This window comes from Dermacentor albipictus, chromosome 8, assembly GCF_038994185.2.
Source record: "Dermacentor albipictus isolate Rhodes 1998 colony chromosome 8, USDA_Dalb.pri_finalv2, whole genome shotgun sequence".
In the NCBI taxonomy this organism is placed as follows: domain Eukaryota; kingdom Metazoa; phylum Arthropoda; class Arachnida; order Ixodida; family Ixodidae; genus Dermacentor; species Dermacentor albipictus.
In genome coordinates, this window is record NC_091828.1 from 68313558 (window position 1) to 68338983 (window position 25426).

The 25426-nt window shown below is 45.4% G+C and overlaps 1 protein-coding gene across 13 annotated transcripts in view; it reads left to right on the forward strand.

Annotated features, from left to right (window-relative positions):
• Window positions 1-2094: 2094 nt before the first annotated feature.
• The window catches only part of LOC135914514 (uncharacterized), a 54587-nt gene continuing 31255 nt past the window's right edge, over window positions 2095-25426 (forward strand). For 5 of the 13 annotated variants that reach the window (XR_011507961.1, XR_010568331.1, XR_010568333.1 and 2 more), the window contains exons 1-6: window positions 2095-2183; window positions 6143-6302; window positions 11775-11895; window positions 16317-16392; window positions 18792-18939; window positions 24118-24270. The gene's annotated coding sequence lies outside the window, so the exon portion shown is untranslated. Of the gene's footprint in view, window positions 2184-6142; window positions 6303-11774; window positions 11896-16316; window positions 16393-17125; window positions 17177-18788; window positions 18940-24117; window positions 24271-25426 lie in introns of all 13 variants that reach the window. The other 8 variants (XR_011507962.1, XM_065447406.1, XM_065447404.1 and 5 more) reach the window with 7 other exon arrangements.

The following is a 25426-nucleotide window of genomic DNA, read 5'->3' on the forward strand; positions in this document are numbered from 1 at the left end:
AATGTATTATTTCTTACCGCTTATACTTGCTTTATGGAGTGATGTGCTACCACCGCTGATCAAAAATAACGTACAGCGCAAAGGACAAGGACAGTGATAGACGACATACACAGCGCTGTGTATGTCGTCTATCACTGTCCTTGTCCTTTGCGCTGTACGTTATTTTTGATCATGAATTACCAACTAGCCCAAGCAACCACCCTAGTTCACCGCTGATCGTTTGGACTTAATGGGCAAATATTTACGTAAACGCTGAAAGTTACTGTTTTCTCGGTAGTTTCCCGGCAAGAAATCCTTCTGTAGATATGAATTTCCGCAAGTTACGTGTGTAATACATGTCGATGTGTCACGGGCATCGCGAGTTGGCACGCGACTGCGATGTTTGACACTTGAACAGATATTAGCTTGTGTGAAGATTACTTTATTGATAGTGTTCAGTTTGAAGTCCAGCTTCGCGAGAACTTGTCTGCATTGTTTGTGTTCGACTTGCTCGCGTATTTGTCTTTTATATTGTAGGGCAAATATAGACCGACATAACAGCGAAATTTCTTTTTAATCGAGACATGTTAATCAGACGCTCGTTTGCATTAATATTTTCATCCGAAGAACAGGATGTCAGTGCCTGCGATTGTTAAAGACAGTGGCTTGTAGCACTGCCTAATAAGGGATGCGATTTTCTTGCGATGCTTGCCGCTCGATGTTTGCCACTCTTATAACCCACCTTCCATGGCTGGCTGTTCTAGTTAATAACGATAGCCGAATGTCGGTCAGATCAATGAGCAAAAGGAGTAGCATCGGAAAAGGGATCGCTACAAAATCGCGGCCTAGGTTTTAGACCCTTCGTAATCGATTGTTCGTTTGATTTACTAGATATTTGAGTTTTGGTGATAATTTACCAAGTAGTCTGATGTTTGCTGCTGGTTTTATTCCGCCTGAATTTTACCATATAACCGTGTAACCACTTGAGATATAACTACGAGACATCTGTACAAGCAGGCACACAAATATTTGTTGGCCAGTTGCCTACTCCTAAATGTCATGTACTACTTAGCAGCTGCTGCAGAAATGTTTAAAAGAATTTGTGAGCAGTTTAGTACCTGAGTGGACTGGCAGCTCAGTCTGTTTCAACAAACAATTAGTTAAAAGCTTCTGTGTTGCCCTGATGTTTTTATGAGCTGTTTTTGACTGCTCCACGTTTCTTAGCTGTGTGCATACAGGCCGGGCTGTTCTTGCTTATATGAATATTTTTGAATGAGTGAAAAAGATTGGCTTTTGTTTTGTTTTTCAGGTCCCAAGCACCACATTCCAGAGGTCTGCTGTGAGCAGACGTGGCAAATTGCAGTAACATCTAGATAGTCCAATAAACTGTTCGTAGTTTCAGACAAACCTTTGCAAAATATAGTCAATACTTTCTTTTAAAAGTGCGAGCACTGATCCAACCTGATCTTTCTATCCACACATTACATTTTATATTAGTAACAAAGACGTAACTAGAACAGCAGCACTGCAGTGAGGAACGTACACATGGCACTCCAAGTGTTATACTGAAATAAACTATGAAGTCTAATTACTTTGTAATTTTAGAACAAATTGGCATGAATTTCTGTGCCATAGCAGAGTTCCAATCCGTGCGCTGCATCATGTAGGGAACAGTAACCTTACAATGAAAACCAATGCAAAACTTTTTAACTCAGGAAATGTTTATAAAAATAAAATGTGCACACGGAACTCTTCATCTATGCATGTCTACGTAAAATACAGGATTTCATCACTGCGGCCACATAAAGGATGCATAAAGGTAGGACACACGAAGGAAACAAAAGCAGTGGCCAAATTTCAACATGGAGGAAACATAAAGTACGGTAACATAAGGGATACATAAAGGGAGGACACACGAAGGAAACATAAAAGCAGTGGCCAAATTTCAACATGGAGGAAACATAAAGGGCATTTCCTCATGTGAATTGCGGGAAACATACAGTAAACATAAAGGACATAACCATTTTCATAAGGGATAGGTGGCGTTGTACGCGCGCTGTCTTTTCACGTGAGCGTCGCAATCATCGTCATGTATCAGAGCGCGATCCGCGTGTCGTCAGCGCGAGGTGCCAGCGCGAGAACCGAACGGGCGATCCGACCGAGAATGCACAGCCCGGCTCCTTGCCAAGTTCACACCATTCTGGGTGAGTGCTCACGTCGTTTGCGCTCCTTTGCGTTTCCATTTTCTTATCCATGCTCATGTTCACGGTGCTCTGTTCCCCCTAGTGGCCTCGCGGGTCAACAATCGGTTGCAGATTGCGTTTATGCAAGGGGGTAGGCCTAGCGGGTGCAGCATTGCGGTTCGTGCAAGCGTCGTCCAAGCGACCCTTTGCCGCTACAAAATCGGCGTATTTCAGGAGACGGCGCTTATTTCGCTGGTCCCATGCAGCGTCACTTTTATTGCATTAGCAATTTACGGACGCTTGGGGTGCGCTCCAGCCATCGCAGTTGTCGTTGTCGTGCTGTCCTGATTTTGACGCGTATGCGCAGCACAATTTTGGTCACGAAAGAATTAGCGGGTGCGTGGCACTGTGTATGCAGCATTCTCTGCGCGTTGTGTTAATGAGCTTGGCATCGCAGTCGTCGTCTTTTGGAGCGCGTTCACGCGTGTGGTCAGCGCGTGAACAGTGCGCGAGGAGGACGCTGTCTGATACAGTGCGCGCCACCCGGCTCAATCCAACGCTGCCCCTGTTCAACTGTGAGTGCTTACGTAATATTCACTGGCTTAGCTTTCGTAGCCCGTTTATGCTCATCTACATGACACCCCGTTCTAGCTTTCTTTAGCGGCTGCAGACGGCGTCTGACCACCAGTTAGCGCGAGTACACGAGACAGTAGCCCTTTAGGGCTACTGTCTCGTATACCTTCGCCAGCTAGCTATAGACACATAGCTATATCTAAGTGCCTAATATATGGCGACATGTATATTTCGCCTCGCATCAATGACGGAAAAAAAGGACGTTTAGGGCGGTACTATTCTTTTTGAAGTTGCGAAGAAAGATCACGTTTTAGAATGCTGACTGTAAAAGCCAGCCGCCACTTTAACGGCAATCTTTTTGTGACTCTGGCGGCGGCGCCAAGCGTTGCACAATATTGGCAGTGGCTTAGCTCGGCTATGCCAGGACATACGTAGCAAAAGCTAAGGCATAGCATGGCTAGCCTTGGTTAATCTTGATTGCAAGTCCAGTCTAGTCTGATTGTCTAGCTATGTTGCGGCATTTAGCCGGTCGTTCGGCGTGCTGTTCGCGTGTTTCTTGGGCGTTTCGTTTCCTCTTCATCTCGTTCCGATGTCGATTCCAGGCCTCCTCCTGCTTATCAGAACTGTCTCCGTCCATACTGCCACCTCAACTGTGGTTGCGGAGAGCGCAAGCTCTCCTTTTCAATCCTCCGACATGGTATCAGGCATGCGACGCAGCTTGCGAAGTGAGCGGAGGCGAGCGCAACGACGAGGAACGCGCTGTGACGTCATACCAAACGGCTGCCGCGGAAAGGCGCGGCGCTGCTCAGCGGCGGAACAAGCGGAACACCTGTGGCTCGGTGCTACTAGTGGCGCATGCGCAGTAGTGACTAGGGCGCGCGCGCGAGAGAGAAATATCCGTGGCGAGGCGCGCGTTGGGCGTCATGTGTCTCCTTGGAGAACCGCCACGGCGAAATCGCAAGTTCGCGGCCAGTAAAGCTTTTGCTTTAAAAGCAGTGGAGTGGATTTGCGACTCGTGAAGATGTCGGGTGGTATGAAAAAGACCGCCGCATCAGTGACGGCACAGCAGGAGACTCGGACAAAGGTAAAGAAGCCAGGTGGAATGTCGGTGTGTTCGTGCACGACCAGCTTAGCCGGCCGACGAAGAGCTTCGTGGGATGGTGCGTCGAAGAGCGGCGAGAATTGGAACTTCAGTGCGTGCCCAGCCGATGACGGCATTATGACGAGAAAGGAAGTTCCACCCAAGGATGACGTCATGCGAACACGCAGGAAAGACAATAAACTCGACGATATACATAATGCCTTGTATAAGCACATGCGCAGTGCAGGCTGCGAGAGGTGTAACGTGCTGCGCGCTCACCGTGTGAAACGACAGTCCAGAGAGCGGTGTGATCATCTAGCGTGGTTAACGACAGAGTTTGGCAGCTATAACAGAAACGACGGCGCGGGTGTCCACTAGCGCAAAAGTTGATACACTTTCGACAGTTGTTTCGACCATGTTAGAATAAGAGTTGTGAAGACTTGCCGATGACGTTGGAGGATGGCGCAGTTCTTTTCACTGGGACTGCGGCGCTTCGTTTTCCTGGTTGTAGGGTGCGGCTCGGCGGCGCATTGGAGAGAGCCATCGTCGACGACAGGATGGAAGCCGGTACGACCGAAATTTAGGGAGGTCAGGACAACCATGCCGCTGTGAGGGAACAGGAGCGGACTGTTCCCTCACAGCCACTGCGAGGGAACAGGAGCATGGGCTGACTGGCGTACGAGAAAAGCCGGGCAGCGTCGCTGGAAGTTTGATGGCGACGGTGGCAATAGCGAGCGACGTGTCCTGAAGAGCAACAGGCGTGGCAAATGAGACGACTGCGAGGGGTCCGCCAAGGATTGCTGACTTCTGGCCCGGCCCGATACTGCAGTAAGAGGGGCGGGGGGAGCATATTGTTGCAGGGTCGAGAAAGGCGGCTGGGGAGGCCCACGCAGTAGCTGCGCATGCTACAGACTGCACTGCCTGTACCTAGGTAGGTAAGAGGCGCGGCCACAGGTGGTGAGTGACGGGAACATATTGAGCGACCTCTTGAGCAATGACAGCGCGGAGCCTAGTTGTCAGACGAGAGGACAGCTGCTGAATGAAAGGGCCCAAGGAAAGTTGACGAGCAACTTCCTCGCGCACGAAGTTTTATATCTGGAGAAGTACTGAAAAGTGCTCGGGAACGGCAACAAGACTCGACAGCTAGTCGGCGTTTGACCGAGTCTTCCGAGTCAAGGGGTTGCTCCTTCAGCTCATCGTAGCTCTGGCATAAGGTGACGACTTCACAAACGGCGAGCGGATTCTGGCCAGGAGCATCTGAAATGCGCCGTCATCAAAGCCTTTAGGAATGTGTTGAATTTTGTCAACTTCGTTCATGACGGAGTTGACACGGTTACGAAGGCCGACTAGTTATTCAACGTAGCTCGTGAAAATTTCTCTAGTCTACTGTGCTCGGGCGTGCAAGCGCTACTTCGCGCGCAGTTTGCGAACAGCAGGTCGACCAAAAAGTTCCATGAATGACGTCATGTAAGTTGACCACGTCGGGACATCGCTTTCGTGATTATGGAACCAGGGTTGGGCAACAAGGTTCAGTTAAAATATGATGGTTGTCGAACTTCGCGGCGTCATCCTACTTGTTATGTGCGCTCACCCGTTCGTAAGGTGTAAGCCAGCCTGCACGTCAGTGTCATCTGTAGCACTAAAAACCTTCGGATTACGTTCTCGAGCAACCCCGGTGCAGGTGAGGGACGGGGTTGATGGCGCCGGCGGGTTTGCGTTGTCTGACATGGTGGGCGGAAGTGTTTGCGTGCGAAGCACCAGGGTACAAGCGTCCAGTAACCTCCAACAATTGATAAAAGGTTTATTGGTGGTACGTTACTTGAAGGACTCGGCGAGAACAAACGGCAAAGCAGCGTGAGGCATCATCTAAATAAACAGCAGCAACCAGAAGCGCGATGAGAACGAAGCGGAGCGTTGGCTATGCCGCTGGCCGGAGGCGCGACTTCTTCGCAATATACATGTGTACGCAAAACTTTGTAGGCGATTGCTAAAGGGACTGGAACTCACGCGCTTGCGAAACGGTGCACTTAGGAGCTGGACGCGCTCACCGCTGCATCTTAGGGAAGCATCGCTGCACTGTAATTTATGCGGAGTTTTGTGCTCCGCTCATGTTCTGAGTGTAATTGCGTCTATTTAGATATGTGAGAGACCCTCGGGCGCCAGTATGCTGCAACGGACGAGCACGACAGCGTGTGCGTAGGAAGAGAAATATTGTAATTACAAAAACGTAGGTTTCAACTTTGACTTCGTGTTGCTTTCGTAAAAGGGAACAGCTCGAAGCAGGAGGGATCAAGATAACCTTGCTTAATATTTCATCTGTTGGCAGGTTGCGGCGAAGAGAAGGATGTTGAGTGTTGGAACGTCGCCAGCAAAAGTAATGACACGAGCTGCTGGAAGTGTCACCATTCATGCACTACATCCATTCTTCGTCAGTTTCCATGGGAACCAAGGCGTCCTGCTGGTGCCAAGTAATGACGCACCACGAGGTAGGCGTGGCTAACACTGATATCCGAGTTCGACTTTGCTTTTCATATGGATTTACGCATAGAGCCCAGACGGAGAGGAAAGACAAACTCAACGGAGTGTAAAGCGAGTTTTTTGTAACTTGTTTTTTTTTTGCTGCTGCAGCTCTAAACTAACTGACAAAGCTTTGAGTTCAAAGTGTTCTTTGTCATCGGCTAGATGAATTTACTATTATCTACAGCATCAGAGCTTGCTGGAATTTTTTCTTACGTTAAGTTGTTGCATAAGAGGTTTCTGTCAATTGAGACACTTTTTGCTAGTGCAAAAGCGCACCGACTAGGGAAAGAAAGGTGACACAAACATGTTATGTGCGTCTCAATGTAGTACCGACTAGTCCGCAACTCAATAGCCTCGGAGTTGTGTGGGATGTTTGCATACCTCAACAAAAGTAGTCGGAATAAACTTTTAGGCACGTGGAATGCAAGATCTTTTAACATTTGTTGACAATGTCTGTGCTTCGTACAGTACCAAATACAAATGTGTTGCAGCTTTCAGAGTTAGTCCGAAAATCATTAACTGACATCCTTTACTCGTATAAGAATGGGTATATGAGAATGCTGTGAAAAAGACTGAAGACAGTCAAAACGAAATCAAATCAACCACGCCTTTTGCGAGCTAGTCTGGTGCATGAGTATGTGCGAAAACGATTATCCAATGAAGAGCATTAATAAAGGAGAGGTTTTAACCCAATGACTTTTTAAATATTTGGCTGTCATTAACACAGGGATCACTGTCTCTAACGTGGTCTTCATTCTCTTATTGCCTGCATGATGGTCTTTGGTCTTTTTGGCACAGCATTTATCGTGTTTTCATATAGTTCGAATTAAGATCTATCCAATGGCCATGATCATATGAGCCGGTATTAATAAATGTCTTCTTAGGTCATGGGCCACTGTCTGAACACCGATCAGACACAACGGTGATCATGTCAAAATTATTAGCTGGGTGACAGCCGATAATGAATGATGTGCTAACCAAAAAAAAGAAATTCGAGAATAAAGAAACATGGAAACTATATACCATTTGCTAACAATCATTACATGTCATTAACAATGTAGAAGACAGTTTCAGCCCTCGTAGGATGTTGGCATGACTCTGCAATTGCTGCGCTCGCAATCGAGTTAAGTATACTGGCGAAAAAACTGACAAACAGCCCCGAGGCAGGCAGTTCAGGCATCGGTTGTGATTTGGCTGAAATATTAGGTGAATCAGACTGACAAAATATTTTAAGGATAAAGGTAAAACAAAATGTCAAGAAAACTTGCACGGACGAGGGGGGAATTCGTTTCGAGCTGGCTTATACACTTCCTAAGTTAAATGTTCTTAAAATAGTCGAAATGAGCAACATCAGATTTGCAGAAAGACGTCAGTGCTTATACACTATGCCTCACCTTGCCGGTCTCTGTTATTGCACGTTTACTGCTGCTGCTTCCGTGCCGATGTCTAAAGGTAAATGATCGTTAATAAAGTGCATGCACACGCCTCAATATATGTGTATTCAAAGCAAGCTGAGCCCAAAGAAAACAGTACGAACACCATTAACTGACCCTTCTGTCCCCAACACTGTGTCGGAACCGCGGAATTTTGAGAATTTTACCATTCGAACATTGACAGCTGTGTAGTACGGTGGGTCACTTCATTACTAGGATTATTGCTCCCATTAACGTCGAGAGCCATCGTAAGCTGGGTCCGTCGACATTTTTTCTTCCGTTATTCTATTCATGCAGCAGCTTATATTCATTTGCCTAAGTGATGCCGATGGACAGTCAACAAAGAGTACACTGTTTAGGGAAGCAGTCGCTTCCATGGCAGACAACTCTCAAAAAGTCGGCTCCAGCAACACAATCTTTGTAAATTATGTTAGTACTGTGAATGATCTATATAGTGATCTATATAGTTTCTTTCAAAGTCAGGGGTGAACTTTGTTTCACCATGGGGCTTCGAATGTTCGGTTACAGCGATATTCACTATACAGAGAGAAAGAGTAAGGGATAGACAGAGTGGATGAAAGAGGGCTCCGCGATGCCATAGACAATTGTCTATGGCATCGCGGAGCCCTCTTTCATCCACTCTGTCCATCCCTCACTCGTTCTCTCTGTATAGTAAATATCGCTGTAACCGAACATTCGAAGCCCCATGGTGAAACAGAAAGTTAACCCCTGACTTTGAAAGAAACTGTAGGAGAATAAAAGCTTTACACGGGTTCCTCTGAAACAAATGCTACGTGTGAAAGACTTGCACTCGTGCAGTCGGTGAACCAGATACGTTTTTCCGACCAGCGCAACTGCTAGCGGTCTGCTTAGCTCACCTGATGGGCCAACTGCGAGTGTTTCTCTCTTTCACATACATGGCTTTGCTGATGATGAAGCTGAGGTGGGGGAGTGATAGTCATATTGTAAAACTGTCTTGATATTACATTGCCCTGAGGCAAAAACTTTGGCTCATCGTTGGATGCAGGTCTCATTATTGTGAAATACTTCAGGCTCATACGGTCGTAAGGCCGCCTGAGTGACCCCACTGGATATAGAGCTGTGTCGCTGAGAACGAAGACACGGATTCGATTTCCTTGGCGATGACCATATGGTTATGGGTACTGAAAGCAGTATATTGAAAATTGCGCTGATCCGGCTCTGGAAAAATGATTGACGTGAAACTTTGGTGCTGCGGTTATATAGATATTACGAAACGATGGATAAGAAAATTGCGCTGTAACTAAAAGAAGACATCGTGCTGCGTCGTCCGTGTCTAATTTCCAGTCGCGGGGCCGCGCCGATTTCTTCATGGTGATAGCTCATCAATCGGATCGCATAAATGCATTGCGTACGGTCGGGCTTATTTTCATCCTATGTAACGCGGTTTTCATGTGGATATATTGTTTACAAGCTGTTGGTAAACGCACACGCCACGACAGGTACGTGCGCACGGCAAGGCATCGATGCTAGTGATGTCTCGACTGCGAACACAGTGTTCGGTGTGTGTCAGAGAACAACGGTGGGAATGAACCCAATAACGGTGTAAATATTACTTACCGCGGGTAAACTCACTTGAGCATCCTGTGCTGCTTTTGTCAGTGGCACATGCTCATAGTGGAAGAAGGATCAAGAATGGGCAGACACCCAGTTGCAAGAAAATCGAGTAGATAAATACGAGAAATTAAAAAATAAAGAAAGCAGTTGAATCTGATACGGTAGGAAAATTCGAGGAATGTGTGCTTTAGCGATAGGCATGAGATCTCGTAATATACACAGGCTAATGTCATCAATCTTTTCTACGCATACACAAGCGTGTTGAGAGAAAATTGCCCGTGGCAGAGTGCACAATTCTAACCCCTGAACTGCATTACGTGATGAGCCGGCCAATACGTCTAATAGAAATCAAGATGCCTAATTGAAATATATCCATAAGCACACTCATTATATTTTTTATTGCCTGACGGAACACGTTTCAACTTACGAATAGTAGCTGGTTCCCACGAGTTCGCAATTCGCTTGGAAAAAATTCTGAGGACAATCCCAGTTTCTAGACAGTAATTTTCAAGTGTCCGACGAACTGCATTGTTGTTCCAGTTACATTTGTGCTTTCGTGCATAAAACAGTTTTGAAAAAAAAAAGAAGTGGAAGAACAATGTAATATTAGCGGAACTTTGGCAGCGCACATCTCGAAACAGGTGCCATCCTCAGAATTTGTTTCAAGTCTGATCTGCCTTGCATACTCGTAGCTACAATTCGTAGATTCGTAGGTAATCAGTCTTATTATGGCAGTTATTCAATTAGACATTGCGATTTCGCGTAAGGTTATTGGCCGCCTCATTGTGTAATTAAGGTAAAGAATTAGAATATTTCTATCAGTCAAACGACGTTTTCAAAATTTTAGTGAAACTAAAAAAATACACCATCTAAGGAGCGTACTTTATGTTGAGATTTTACTGTTTCAATAAACTCAACACAGATGAACGCACTGGTACAATGTTTTCGGTCCTTTTAGTGAATAACTAAACAATTTACTGCGTACCATCATGCGATATTGTAATAATTGATGAGAAACCGATCCCCTTTAAACAGTACTTGACTTGTGAGCTCTGGTTCTGGTTTCAGATGCAAAAATCCTGCGACTTCAAGTTAACCTATAGTCATTAATTACTGCAAATCCAACTGCTTTTCGGTCGCTGCAGAAGCAGACCAAACAGCGCGTCTATTATCATAGCATCGAAGACCAATTTGTTTTATATAATTGTCTTTCTGTTCATTAAAGCTGCGGAGATTGTCGAACGGAACAATCAAGAAATCAATTGTACTTGGGTCTCCCTGTTCTCTCCGACCACTAAACAAGCTCCGTCATAATAAGTCCCTTGTTAGTAACACCTCTAGACTGTTTCCATTCAATTAGCAGATTAATGTTAATAAATTAAAGTTCACGAGGCCTATTAAGTTCGGCATTTCGATCCAACATGTGTGTTTTCTCTACAGGCTATGCACAAGCTAAATATGCCTGGTCGCAAAGCTTCCACAGAAGCCCATAGGTTGAAAACATGGCGGTAAACTGTTGGAAATATCGGCATGTTTCACTGAGTTCTGCGTTCGTGACGTAATTTATTACAAGTGAAGCACGCTCTGCCAGCGTGCCCTATAAATTCTTCAAAATATCTGGCCCTGTACTCACCAAAAACGATGACATATAAGCTGAAGTTCTTCGCAACAAAAATTATTCAAGCAAATACAGCTGCTGGATGTACCATTAGCAAAAGCGGTAAGCTGACGCCCGAGATCAATTGTGATAGAAATGGATTGTGAATTAGCCCAATATGCGACGCGCTTGGAGTCTCGCTGAAGTATTGCTATGGCTAGTGATGTACACGCGAAGATGTCAGGACACTCAGCTGTCTGTTAGGCGTAAAATACGGAAGGATTGCCAACTTTATATACTGCCTCATAGCGCAGTTAGCGCGTGCGGGTCTCAACTACACATTGCTACATGGGCAGGACTTTGAGCCCTAGTAATCGAAGCATTGTTTTGCTTAGCCTTATGGGGAGAGTGAGTATGATGAATGTGGAAGGAAAAACTTGTACAAAAGCAAACTCCATTTCTAGCTCCTAATTTGTGTCGTAGTACCGAAACACTAGTGAAAGCGAGATCGTACCTGGAGGAATGTTCTTGGAGGAATTCGGGCGCTTTCTTTAATGGTACATGTGGTGCAGTAAGGTACGCACGGTAAGATTTGGTGATTTTTGAAAAGGTGTATGTAGATGTTGGCATCCTGTAACGTTCAGGGTATTTGAATGCCCCTGACAGTGGATACATATATGGCATTTTCTTTTTTGATGCGAATGTTTGAATGTTCGCTTGCACCTTGCGAGTTTCTCGTTCTTTATTCTAACAATATAGGATGTTTTGATACGTGTAAACCGTGTTTCTATTGTTTATTCTGCTTCCTTTAGCATGATGGCACTTAGTGCGATCCTGAAAAAGAATCACTTCAACGTTGCCCAGGACCCTGTCAAGAACCATTCCACGTACCTCATGGACGCCACGCCTGATGTACTGTGCAAACCTATACAGGTTAGTGCGCTCTGATTGGTGACCGAGTCAAGCGCCTACTGTAAACGTACATTTTCCCTTCAAAACAAGCGTCAACATTCGTGGACCATGACTTCGTCTTAACCAGTGAATCAGAAGTGACCATTCATGAGTCTCTCACAGTGATTATTCTTAACGGGCACAATGCGAAGCATCTGAAAGCATAACTCTAGACCACACAGTGCAAGTTCGGGGAACTTCTTGTCCACCTTGATAGTCGCTTGTAGTAAACGCTAGACGTCATTGCGGTGCTAGAAATTTATCGAAAAAAATGAAGTGAAATTTCCGTACTGTCTTGGAGGCTGAAGAGTACTCAATCAGTACTTTCATAGCATGTATTAATACGTCAAAAGTAGATTCGCGTTTGTCGACTGGCGGTCTACGTCTACGCGATAGGTTTTCGTCTACCAACTAGAGAACCAAAATGGCAGACTTCATGAACACAAGCGCAACAGCCTCATTTCTTAGTTTTGTAGTTTGTGTGCAAAAGACTCCCATAATAAAACGCCACCAACTCGCTCAAACCAGTATTCTGCAAGCAGTTTAGAATTTACATCCGTAGCACGCTCTACATTTTAACCAGGCACGACGTGCGTTATGTCTGGTTAGAGCCACAACTCCTACGTTCTTACAGGACGTAGGAGTTGTGGTCGTGCACTACTTCTAGTAGTTCAAGTTTGCACTTCATGACAGGCACGATGACAAGCACGTTTCATTAGCTGTACGTGTTCTAGCATGTAATACTATTGTTTCGCGTGCAGTTATTCTACATTGACACAGCTTATCACACTAACCTCTGTAAGCAACCATATTCGACCAACAGGAATAGGAAGCAAAAAGAAAGCATGGGGAGAAATTGACTACTTTTTCTTGTTTATGCCCAAAACTTGAGTTCTTGTGTATTTCTATAAATGAATTAGTAATCTTTTCCGGCGCCGTGGTTGTAGCTCAATTTCCCGGAACTCGCCGCACGCATCGTGCTCATGTCATCCTAGACTTAAATATTTTTTGAGCCTTCCCAATGCAGCGTAATCCGCAGAAAAGCGTTGCTTTGGATCGCAAACCACATGTATCAATGAACCCGTAACTGGTGTGCCATCAGCACCGCCAACTACTGCGCTGAGCCATCAGCAGGAGCAGTAGACAACAGTCGTTTGTGCATCAACACTTCTGGAGCCGTGAATATGGCAGGCTCCTAAGAGATAAAAAGTACCTTGCAATGCTCTCAAAGAGAAATGTCTTGCTTCTAGGCAGTCTCATGTAAGAAGGCTTGTGTCGTGGTGTCTTTTGTGCCGGACACTCTATGCGAAAGTATTATTGAAAAAAGGGAGTGCAGAGGTCAACGAAATGATTGTGCCCCCCTTAGTCCTGCTCTTCCTCCCGAGCAGGTGGAAAGGAGGAGGGAGCCTGCATCGGGATCAGCCCTAAGTGGAGAGGGCGTGAATGAGGAGGGATTAGGCGGAACGCACGTTCGCTCGGTTCGTATGCCACGAGCGAAGGGAGAAGTGGGAGGGGACGTTGGTGCTGCGACGGCGACAAGGCGGATTTATAACGAATGCGGGAAACAGGCTTAACGAGCGGAGCAACCAATACTCGAAATACGCAATTCGTATTTGCCATGTGAGATCTGAACGCTCACCGGAAGGCAAAGGTCTGTCTCGGAGGCAGTCGCGCGAGCTTTTAATGTGGAAGCCTTGTATGCACCATGAAGCGGAACGGCGTCCGTGCGGCGTTAACATCCAATGGTACAAAAACACCCGTGATTAAGTGCCGACGTCACGAACCTCACGAAAAAATCTCACGATGAACAGTCACGGCGTCGGACGAACGCCGGTTTCCACACCCCAAAAAATTGACTTTCCCCAATTCGCAAATGGAGTTGACCCATGTTCGAAACCCACCCCACGGCCCCCCTCTCATAATTGACTTGACTCACTCCCAAAATTTGGGTGGCCCATCCTCAAAATTGACTTTGTCCAATTCGAGCACATGACCAAGTGAAAGGATCGCGCGGAAGAGTCACAATGCTTTCGCGTTCAATGCGCCTAAGGAGACCAGGGCGCCTGTGTAAACTTTACAAGTTATGGCTATGAACAGGGAAACGTTGCTAGTATAACTCGCAGCCAAAAGTGTCTTGGCGTTTGCGACGTCGTTTCCATTTCTTCACAACCATAGGTAGTGGGGCCGATGACACATGTGTGTAAAAATTAGACTGGCAGTGTCCTGTGGCCAGTGCAAAGTGCCTGTAGAATTTCTTTACGCTGCTGCTGTTTCTGAAGGAGTTGGGTTGTTAACTGAACATACTTTTAAACAAAAGAGGTTAGAAAGCTATAGCTCTACTATATCGTCATCTATATGCTTCCACTTGGGTGCTAAATACTGATATTTGTCTGCAAAAACCAACAACACAAGATTTCATTGTCAAGTCCGCAGTTTCTGTCTGAATGTCTTTGTGGAACAGTGAGTGACAGGCAGCAATAGTCATTCAGCAGGCACACGAGGGAGAAGCTTAGCAAGCGCCTCGAGTTTTTTCCTTAAACGATGGTCAGATGAATCTGTAACTCTCCTGCTGCAGAGTAAAGTATGAGAAATGTACATGTATTGGTCAGAAAGGACAAGACCTGTCTGTGGAAATTGCAAGCAAAGCTATACGAGACGTTGGGTTAAGGCCATTGAAGCTTTCTGGCTGGCGTCTGCCTTATTTTTCGCAATTCATTTTATGTATGCTTATCCTGTGTGTTTTTTACACAGCGAGGTAGAAAATAAACAATTTTTTTGCGGGCATTTATTAGTCTCGTTCCTAAACGCCTGCCTAACTATGGATGACCCTAACACGTCGAGTACACCTCTGACGTAGCTGGACATCCAGTTGCCAACATGTCCTAATAATTTCCGCGCATTGGCGAGACAAGGTTAATTTCTATTTTGCACATTAGTATATTGTACTTGGATCTTACATATTTACATGGTTGCAAACATTGGTTACTTTAAGACCATAGTGGCAGTAGAGTAGATATTACGAATCCATTTTTTTCGCTATGGAATAGAAGCGAGGACGACGACTATATAAATCCTTAGTAATCAACACTTTATTTAAGCATTCAACAAATCAATGTTCCATGGAAAGCGCTTGGGAGATATACTGTAATTGACTGTTTACCTAATTCGCAAGTGCGCTGTTCTTTATTGCATACTTGCCCTAATAATGGCAGCAGCTTTCGTGGTTCAAATTGAACATAAGTACTAGCTGCACATACTGGGGTCCCTTGAATACGCTGGTTTCATAAAGGCACCAACAACTGCACTTTACACGTCACCAGAGAAGCAAACTGAACTCATGCACGGTGCCTGCAAAACGAAAGCGACTATGACGCCATTAGCCTGGCTAAAATGAATCGCGGTACCTTTACTATTACGAAAATGGTTTGATGTTACATTGATCGGCGCTCTAGCGGTGTCCGCTTAGTATCAATCCTGAGGCTGTTCCCCGGACTACGGTGACGAAATAGGTTTCGCGTAGATGAGGAAATCGGCGTTCATTGCGACTTCGCGGGAAGATAATACAAATAAAGGCACGTCGCTTCCCAAATTGATGTAGGAGTAGCTAGACATGCTCACTATAGCATCGGGATGTCTCCTGCATGGGTGTATTCTTGGTGCTGGCATACTTGAATGATGCAGTTGAAATTATCAGGTTTTGCGTCCGAGAGCGACACAATGCTTCGAGAAATGCCACAGTCGGCGGCTCCTGAACAATTTTGACCACCAGATGTTATTAAGTGCATTTACATACAAGTACATGAGGGTTACTTTTGCACTCTTTCAGCCATGAAAAGGCGAGCGCGCCGTCTTTAAACTGAATCTACAGTTTTGTTCTCAAGAGAAAAAGGCTATATAGCTCCTGTGCCGCTGTGGTCGGTCGATCCTTGAATGGCAACAACTTACTTAAAGCAAATGCTTCAGGATGCATGCCAACTAAAGCGCTGCTTATAGAGCCTCTGTTGCCGGCACTGATTTTGGCCGACGGCATTCACGTACAGTGGGAAATGTTCTTGCCTGCCTCAGTGTTATTAGTGATTTATTGAAATCATTTCCTGGTACAAAAATACAAGATACGCCGTGGTAAGTCTGGCTGTGGCGTTTTCCTGTGAAATAAAGGGTCGGAGATTTGGCATTGCCGGCATAAGCACGGCATTCGTGCGAGGCGCAAAGCGAGAAAAAGTTGTGTTGCAGATATTTATGCGCGAATTCGATTTTAGGTATAAGGTGTTACTTATTCCGCGTGCTCGCCCCAAGCTTTTTCTTTACACTGACATAGTATAACGCCGTCATCACCGTGACAAATTCGGAACATCGTTCGTAGTTCTCACAAGCACCTTCTAACACACCCTACTCGCAACCAGGAACCGTCGGCCGGAATGAAGGCAATATCCGGTGGATTGCTAATCGTGATCACTGGATTCGGGGCAATTGCCGCCGGTGAGTTATTTTGATAACACCTTTTTTCGACACAAAGTAGTTGCGAATCATTCTTAAACAATACTCCGCTATATATATATATATATCAATGACAGCCCACAAACAAATGGCGTGAAACAGAACACCGACAGGGCATGCCTTGTATGTTTGGAAAGATTTAAATATTAAAAGTGCGAAACATTAACAGAAATGCGAAACTGATGAAATGTTTGGTGCGGCTGTGGACAACCTCCAGGATCGGCCAACCCAAGAGGCCACGTTTCTACCAATAAGCTCGCCGTCGTGCATAGCATTTGCCGCCAGCGTTTGCCAGTAAACAATACCGTAACATACCGTAACATAAGGTGCAGTTACCGGGAAGCACGAGAATCAGTCAGGGATCTTTGAATGCTGTCGCGTTCCACTCTTAAGACGAAGCTTTAGCTCGGGCCTAACTTCGATGCGGTCTATTCAACCATGTGTAATATATCAATTTTGTCCGATTTAGCTGTACTAATTCATAGAATTGTGATATCATTTATCATTGCTGCGTTAGGGTTGTAAACTGGATAGTTTCGTTTCCTGCAAATTTGCGATTTTTGCCAATGTTTAATAAAAATTTCAGTATATAAATAAAAAATTCGATACCATCATTCACTAGGTTTTAAAGTTTTTGTTTTAAATCCAACAAATCTCGTCAAATTTGGTCCAGTGGTTACCAAGAAAAACGAATTCTCCTTTTACATGTATTTAGATAGGAGCACCCGAGCTAAAGCTTCCTCTTAAAGACAACTTAAAGGCAAAGGTAAGCGTACTTCAAGTTTTTATTTTGATATTGCTGCTCGTGGAATATCTTAACGTTTCTTAGATTTCGCGTTTTTACATAACCTATACCCGGATCATTTTGACAGGCGTGTTCTCGAAGCTAAGCTGTTGTGTACGTGAATCCATGAATACTTTGTTTAGCGCAAAACAACGGACACAAGAATGACGACCCAGGACAAGGCGCTACTCTCAACTGACATCATTTTATTGCGTCACTCCTTTATAGACAGCTGAAACTAGAGGAACATGCGCAGTGAGCACCATGCGGTGGAGCCACCACCATAGCGCCTTGTCCTGTCGTCTTTCTTGTGTCTGTTGTTTTGCGCTAAACGAAGTATTCATGGATTCGCACCAACTAGCGCGCCAACGCATTGTGCTGTATACATGAAACTGCTGTATGTAAGAGCGTCGTGAACCCTGCTGTACCGTGTTGGGTACGTGAGAGGAGGATGAATTCCTACGTACAGTATATATATATTGGCCAAGATAAACCCTACAGTGTTATTCAGCGTCGCCACTACCGCGTTGACCTTTTCCTTGGTGAAAAATGCACCATTAAAGAACTATTTGTTTCTTTATTAAGATAATTACATCATCGTCGCCTCCCTTCTATATAGCGTGGCAGTTCAACAAGATGTCACAAAATTGAAGAAAATGTACTTAGCGGTTCTTTATTTGAAATCCTGATTTACTGAGATCTTCCACTGGGAGGGGCAGAAATAGTGGTTCCGAGTGCCTCCTCCTAAAGTGTGGTCGTCTTGCGTAAAATTTGAAACAATTTTCTGGAGATAAACACATCGCGCGGAAAAAACAGTTGTTACAGTTCTGCATTTCTTGCGCTTCTGCATTTCTTGCGTAATAAATGATACAGTGGAAATCGTAGAGCCAAGCATCCCAAAAGCCACATACGGGGTCTAAGGGCACGCCGAAGAGGTGAAAAAAAAAAATTGTGGCTTCACACGGCAGAGCCATAATCTTATGTCGAGGTGCCCCCGTAGTGGGTGCTGCGGAAAAATAATGCGGACCACCAGAGGTTCTCTACATGCACCTAAAGCACGGAAGAAGAGCGCTGCTACACTCCGCCCTCGTCGGAATGCAGCGATCAGAATAGAACCCGCAACCTAGAGCTCAGCAGCGCAACGCCGTATATAGCCACTGGGCTACCGCGGGTAGACGACGAAGTGGATTGGATCCGGTGTAATTTGTACAATTTAGGGTTCATAGCAATGCACCTGAATCCTAAGTACGCAATCGTTTTCTTGATATTTTTTTGTGCATTTTTAACGCCGCGACACGGCATTGAACCAGTGACTTTGAGCAGAGCAGCAGAACGTCGTATTCATCGAGCCAACGTGGTGGTATAATAAGCCTAATCATTTTGGGATAATTAACAGCGTCAGTTAAGCGTAGATTTACAGGCATGCTCAGAACATGTGGTCTTACGTTCGGAATACAGAACGTGAACTATGGATAACGTCTAGAATATTTCCGTAGGCTTGGCATTCTTATTGGCTAAATACCCCTAGACTCTCTGCAGGTGACCAATGGAATTATCTGATGTGAATGCACGATCTGAACGTTTGGCTCGCTAGCAGGTGATCCTAAAGCACCACCTGGATAATTGGAAGTTAATGGAGATGGCTCTTGGAAGCCTCCGCCAGGAAGATGAGTGGCAGCGCTGAAAAGGCCAAGCGTGGCTTCCATGACGACGTGGAGCAGTTCTTCAGAGACCTCGCTATACAGGTGAGTAGCTGCTACCAGACGCTGCATAGATTTTCCTAACACCTACCTAATGCGTGACACATTCTCTAAGCGCATTAACCTGTATAAAGATAATGCTTTCGCGAAGGGCGGTCCATTCATACAACGCATAAAAGGGAATGTTTGAAACCAGCCCCGCCTCGGTGGCGCTGATTGGGCGACAGGCCCAGTGTGCTACAAGTCTCGGGGGCTATGTTTGGAATTTGCGTCGTGTCGGCCAGCCACATGAACATGTCGTTTGCCTAAGCGCCATTTATTGGCCCATATTATAAAGAAAATTGGGAATTACCAGTTCTGCAGTTGGTCCATTATTTCTTCAATCGCATACGCCACTGAAATAAAACCATTTAAGCTTTTGAGAAATGTTGCTGCTGGTGACCTTTAACAATGGCGCCACGCATCTAGTTACAAGAACGTTATGCCAAGCCGCAACGTAGTTCTTGCCCATGTAGTGTTTATATTACCAATGCCCGTCTTCGGAGCTAAATAAAAAGGATCAGAACGTCTGAACCTTTTCGGCTGTAACCATCATAAATGATAAACGTTTGGCGATTATCTATAAAATGTGAAAATGTGTGTTCCTTGATAAAAGACCTATGTTTTAGTGTACTTGTAAGCATAGTGCTACCAAATCAGGTTCGTTCTCGGTTAAATGCTACATATGCGGGAGTAAATTGCATATATGAACTACCATGCACCAAGATTTAAATAATGCAATTGCCACGTAATTTAGGTTTTTAGGTAGTTTACGTAAATGGCAAGGTAACATAGTTTGCCTTCGCTTGGAGATATTCAAATTATTTCTTGAGTTCTACCTAATTACCTAATAAGTTTTAATCAATTAGTAGTCAGCTTCATAAACACTAATTGAAAAGTGCCAAAGAGAAAGTTGTAGAGCAACATGAAATACTCCCGATACAGCTTTATGTTGATCATTACGCGGTGCTACACAAAAATGTTTTTTTCCGAAGCCCGCGAATACACGCAAAATTGCCGTGCTCCTGGATGCTCGAGGTGGGTGTATATCTCATCATCATCATCAGCAGCAGCATCATCATCAGCATCATCATCAGCAGCCTGGTTGCGCCCACTGCAGGGCAAAGGCCTCTCCCATGCTTCTCCAACAACCCCGGTCATGTACTAATTGTGGCCATGCCGTGCCTGCAAACTTCTTAATCTCATCCGCCCAACTAACTTTCTGCCGCCCCCTGCTACGCTTCCCTTCCCTTGGGATCCAGTCCGTAACCCTTAATGCCCATCGGTTATCTTCCCTCCTCATTACATGTCCTGCCCATGCCCATTTCTTTTTCTTGATTTCAACTAAGATGTCATTAACACGCGTTTGTTCCCTCACCCAATCTGCTCTTTTCTTATCACCTATCACCTATCACCTATCACCTATCATTCTTCTTTCTATAGCTCGTTGTGTCGTCCTCAATTTGAGTAGAACCCTTTTCGTAAGCCTCCAGGTTTCTGCCCCGTAGGTGAGTACTGGTAAGACACAGCTATTATACACTTTTCTCTTGAGGGATAATGGCAACCTGCTGTTCATGAATTGGGAATGCCTGCCAAACGCACCCCAGCCCATTCTTATTCTTCTGATTATTTCCGTCTCATGATCCGGATCCGCCGTCACTACCTGCCCTAAGTAGATGTATTCCCTTACGACTTCCAGTGCCTCGCTGCCTATTGTAAATTGCTGTTCTCTCCCGAGACTGTTAAGCATTACTTTAGTTTTCTGCAGATTAATTTTTAGACCCACTCTTCTGCTTTGCCTCTCCAGGTCAGTGAGCATGCATTGCAATTGGTCCCCTGAGTTACTAAGCAAGGCAATATCATCAGCGAATCGCAAGTTACTAAGGTATTCTCCATTAACTTTTATCCCCAATTCCTCCCAATACAGGTCTCTGAATACCTCCTGTAAACACGCTGTGAATAGCATTGGAGAGATCGTATCTCCCTGCCTGACGCCTTCCTTTATTGGGATTTTGTTGCTTTCTTTTTGGAGGACTACGGTGGCCGTGGAGCCGCTATAGATATCTTCTAGTATTTGTACATATGGCTCATCTACACCCTGATTCCGTAATGCCTTAATATATATATATATATATATATATATATACATACATACATATTAGTAAAACGGCATTTCATCCATGCAAGCGCTAAAGTAACTGGACCGCCAATGCATTTCTCCGCAATGTTCTGGCATTATCTCAAACCCGGTGTAATCTTGACCATTCATTCCAAGTGGATCCGCCTTGCGAACTACTTGGCCAGAATTTGTAAATTGTCAGGTGGGCCGTGAGGTAATTAATTTAAGCGGTAATTACCGAGTCTTTGTTAATTACCCGAATATTTATTTTATGTTCAGTTTAAGTAGATTCCGCCGTTTCGAGTAGACTGCCTCGTGAAATACAGTTGTACTATCTGCCACAGGGAACCCGTAAGAATTTTTGAAAGTATTCGGTGAACTGCGCTGTGTATATGAACGAAGGGCAGGTGCACGTTGATAAGCAGAAAAAAACATTTAATTTTTACGGTTCCGTAGTGGTCCGGCATTCATAGAGAGTGCGATTGCAAGGACCCAGAGCTCAGTTTATTCAGTTTCTGACTAAGAGTGAACCATAATAAAGAAGCAAAAGAAGAAAAGAAAACGGAGGACGTCATGCAACCAACACGCGCATGTTCACTCCGAAAAAAAAAAGTAAATCGCAGGTGGTTTATGAGCACAAACAAGCGTACATTCAGTAGCGCCCACAAGGAAGGGACTTGAGGAATATAAGATGGAAAGAAGTAGCCACAGGAATGCAGTGGAGAGCGGTCACGTGTTAGGGTAGAGCGTCCGAGAGGTCGCAGCTGCCAGAAGAGTGTTCCTCTTGTTCTTTGTTTGAATTTAACTGCGACCTTTGTGACACCACGAAGATGGTCAATACAACCCCACTTGTTGCTAGCATACCCGCACTGTGACCTTCACTAACCTCTGCATTCCTTTGCATAAGTGTATTACTGGACGTGGCAGTGAGAGCGGTGCAGAAGTATAGTGAAGGAAAACGGCGATATCGGTGAGGACGGTTTTATTGGAGTATCAAATTATTCTGAAAAGAATGAGAGATAATGCACGTTTAATCAATACCGCTCTGAAAAGCAATAAATATGTGCACATTCAGGATGCGGCACGTATCTGTGTGTGTGCGTTGCAACATAATATATGCTGGGCGATGCTTAGCTTGTCATATAGCTTACAAATTTATCAAACCAATATTGATTCTATTAGTCAGTTGTTTTGTTTATGCTGAAACGTGTTATGTGACTACAGATTCTGCTTTTCAATAGTGCAGTTCCACATTTTGCATGCAATAACAATGTTGACAAGAAATAAACCTTCTACAGCTAGGCCACTACGCCATATGGCAAGGTGGCTATGGAGGAATGAAGACAATAAACTTGGTATTCGAAAACAAAGAGGATGATACGTTATTTTCAACCTTACGCGGTACAGAGCTCCGTGGAACCAAAATTAAAAGCGACAACGCAGATGCGAGTCCACGTTAGGAGCAGCGAGCTTCCACCACAGCGAAAAGACGGCGAGCGGCAATAAATCGTCCAACCTCACGTCCAATCGTCATGTAGCCCCCTCCCTGAATATCGTTGCGGTTGCAACTTCGTGCTTGAGCGAGAGAAACGGGAACAGATTAGACATTTTTTGTGTGCAGAAGTTGAGAATGACACAACGAGGAACAGAGAAACATGCGATAGGCGCGATGTTGAGGGACCGGTAAACAACCGTGGAAATACAGAGCTATATTATAGCCGACATTAAGCGGAAGAAAAGCAGTTGGGCACGGCATGTAATGTGTTGGGCACATAAGGAGTTTCAAAGAATGGGTGACGGAAGAAACACAAGCGTATTCGGGTACGGCACAGAACTACGTGGTGCGAATAAGTTAGAATATTTGCAGGCATAAGACGTTGTGAGCTGTTACAAGGTAATGAAAATTAGGAATCGCTAATAGAGGCCGGCATCCCTTACTGGACATATATATATAGGTTGACGAAAGCAACGTTTTGGGCGCCACGAGACCTTGACCTTTTCCAGACTCTCGCGTCGACGCGCGCGTTGGCTGTGACAGATGCAAGCCGGTCTTGTTTAGCTGTCTCTCAAATTAGCTTTCACGTACTCGTATCGGTTAAAACTTCACTCGAGAAAAAAGTGTACTTTGGACTAACTGCCGAATTTTAGCCCCATTTTTGGAAAATAAAGTCAATAAAAGCGAAGAAAACTGATCCCTCACGCTGTCCCCTAAAGTTTTGTTAGCTTTATAAATATCATTATAGTTAACATTAGTTCCAGTCGCCGTTCATTACTTGCGCCGCGCTTTTGAAAGAAAAACCGAGGCCGTGGCGTAATAACTCGGCGGCACCAGGTCGCCATGTACGGTGGGGAAGTGCGAAAACAGACGACAAAGGCACCGTTCCTTCTACTTTCACCGCCATCATGAACGTTATTTTCTTTTTCATTTTTCTAATAGCACACCCGGAAAGAATAAGAATATGATTTGAGTTTGATGTGGATTTGCGGCATCTATCGCAGTTCCGGATGTGATTAGGAGCAAAAAAGCGACTGGGCGGTGTCATTATAAGCCTATCAGATTTTTTCAGACCTTTCCTTTAATTATTTTTGGAACTCACCGTGACCGCCGCGCAACATGTGGCCGACGAGGAATGTACTTGCCAGGAGCTTGAGTTTTCCATTTCATGAATGTTGACGACAGTTGTGGGTATTTTTTCCATGCCTGCTGATGCACCACTAGGGTTCTGTTATTAAACTTGACAAACCAAATAGCTCGAACGTTAGCTCCTTTATTGCGACAAGAAACATTTCGAAGGTGAGTTAACTCTGCGGCGCAGTCTTCGAAATGATCTGGGTAGCCCATCTCGCCCCTAGCTATGCTCTTGTTATAAATGTTTATAGGGTTTTGAACTCCACACACGCTCTGAGTGTAGTTGCTTCCATAGATATCCACTGGAGACCCCGCCGGAAGTCTGTAACCGACGCAGACGACAGTGTGTACGTAGTAAGGAATGTTTTCGTAGAAATGAACAGCTCAGAGCAGGAGGGATCAATAGAAACTTGCGGAATATTTCCTCTCTCGACAGGCTGCTGCGAAGCGAAGGATGTTCACTTGCACCTCCAGGGGCCATGCCTCTAGTCCCCTGAAGGTGCTGCCACTTATACCTTGCAACAAGCCTTCATCAGTGTCCAGTGGCGCTTAGGCGCCTTGTTGGTGCCAAACAATGACGTACCTCAAGGTAGGCGCAGCTAACACTGATGTCCCATAGTTTGGCCTTGATTCTAATACAACATGCATGTACGCACAGAGCAGAGACAGAAAACACAAACGGAGTGGAATGTACCGCGCGGTGTTTGCTGTACCTTGTTATTCTTCGCTGCAGCAGCTCTGGCCTAATTCACTATGATTTGCTGTTGCTTTTTTTGCCATTTTATAGCTGATTTTACTAGTATGTCCAGCATATGAGTTTGCTGGAGTTTTCTCCTACGCTGAGTTGTTGCGTAAGAGGCTTCTGTGAATAAACACACCGGTGTTTTGCGCTATAGAGCGCACAGACGGGGACACAAAACGATGAGACACACAAGCCCCACGTGCGTTTCGATGTCATTTGACATGTGCGCAACTAGATGGGCTCCGATTTCTGCGGAGTGTTGGTGCACTCGGAAGAAGGAAGTGGTCGGGATAAATGTCTGGGTACGATAAATACGGGATCGTTGTCTCATTTGTTGACACACAGTCCGTGCTTCTTACAGCACGAAATCACAATGTGCGGCAGCTTTCAGAGTGAGCGCGGAAATCCTTCGCAGACATACTTTGGATGTGTGAGGATAAGCATATAGGTATCGTTAAAAAGCGAAGACAGTGAAAAATAAATCGCCTCGCTCAAGAAAGCAAGCCGCCAACGCTAGCGATCAAAATCCACGCTAGCCCTACACTTCGGTTCAAACAAAGGCCTCAAACGAAGCAAAACTGTTAAATCTATCGTCCGATGCCCCAAGAGGTCCACGTTGGGCAGCCAGATGTGGGTTCTCACACCCGTGCTCTTGGGACAAAGGAACGACAACACAGTAACGCAAACAATCACAAGGGCATTTATTGCACCTTTCATAGATCAATGCCTGCTAGCCGAGTTCTCACCGCGACCGGATAGCGAGCGAATATGTTCGCCCCATGCTGGATCCCAATGCCTGGTCGTTCGCGCGTACGGTGACGCGAACGGTGGCGCGCTCCAAGGCGGCCACGCGAGGCGGTCTCGCAGAAGCATAGGTCGGCGCGCGCGCGGTACGTCCACGCTGTTCGCCGATCCGCCGGGAAAGAGAAAGCATGCACCTTGTCTCTCGGCGCCCTGTCGGCGGCGTTAGCAGCGCAACACTCGCGCCCTCTCTCGCACTGCG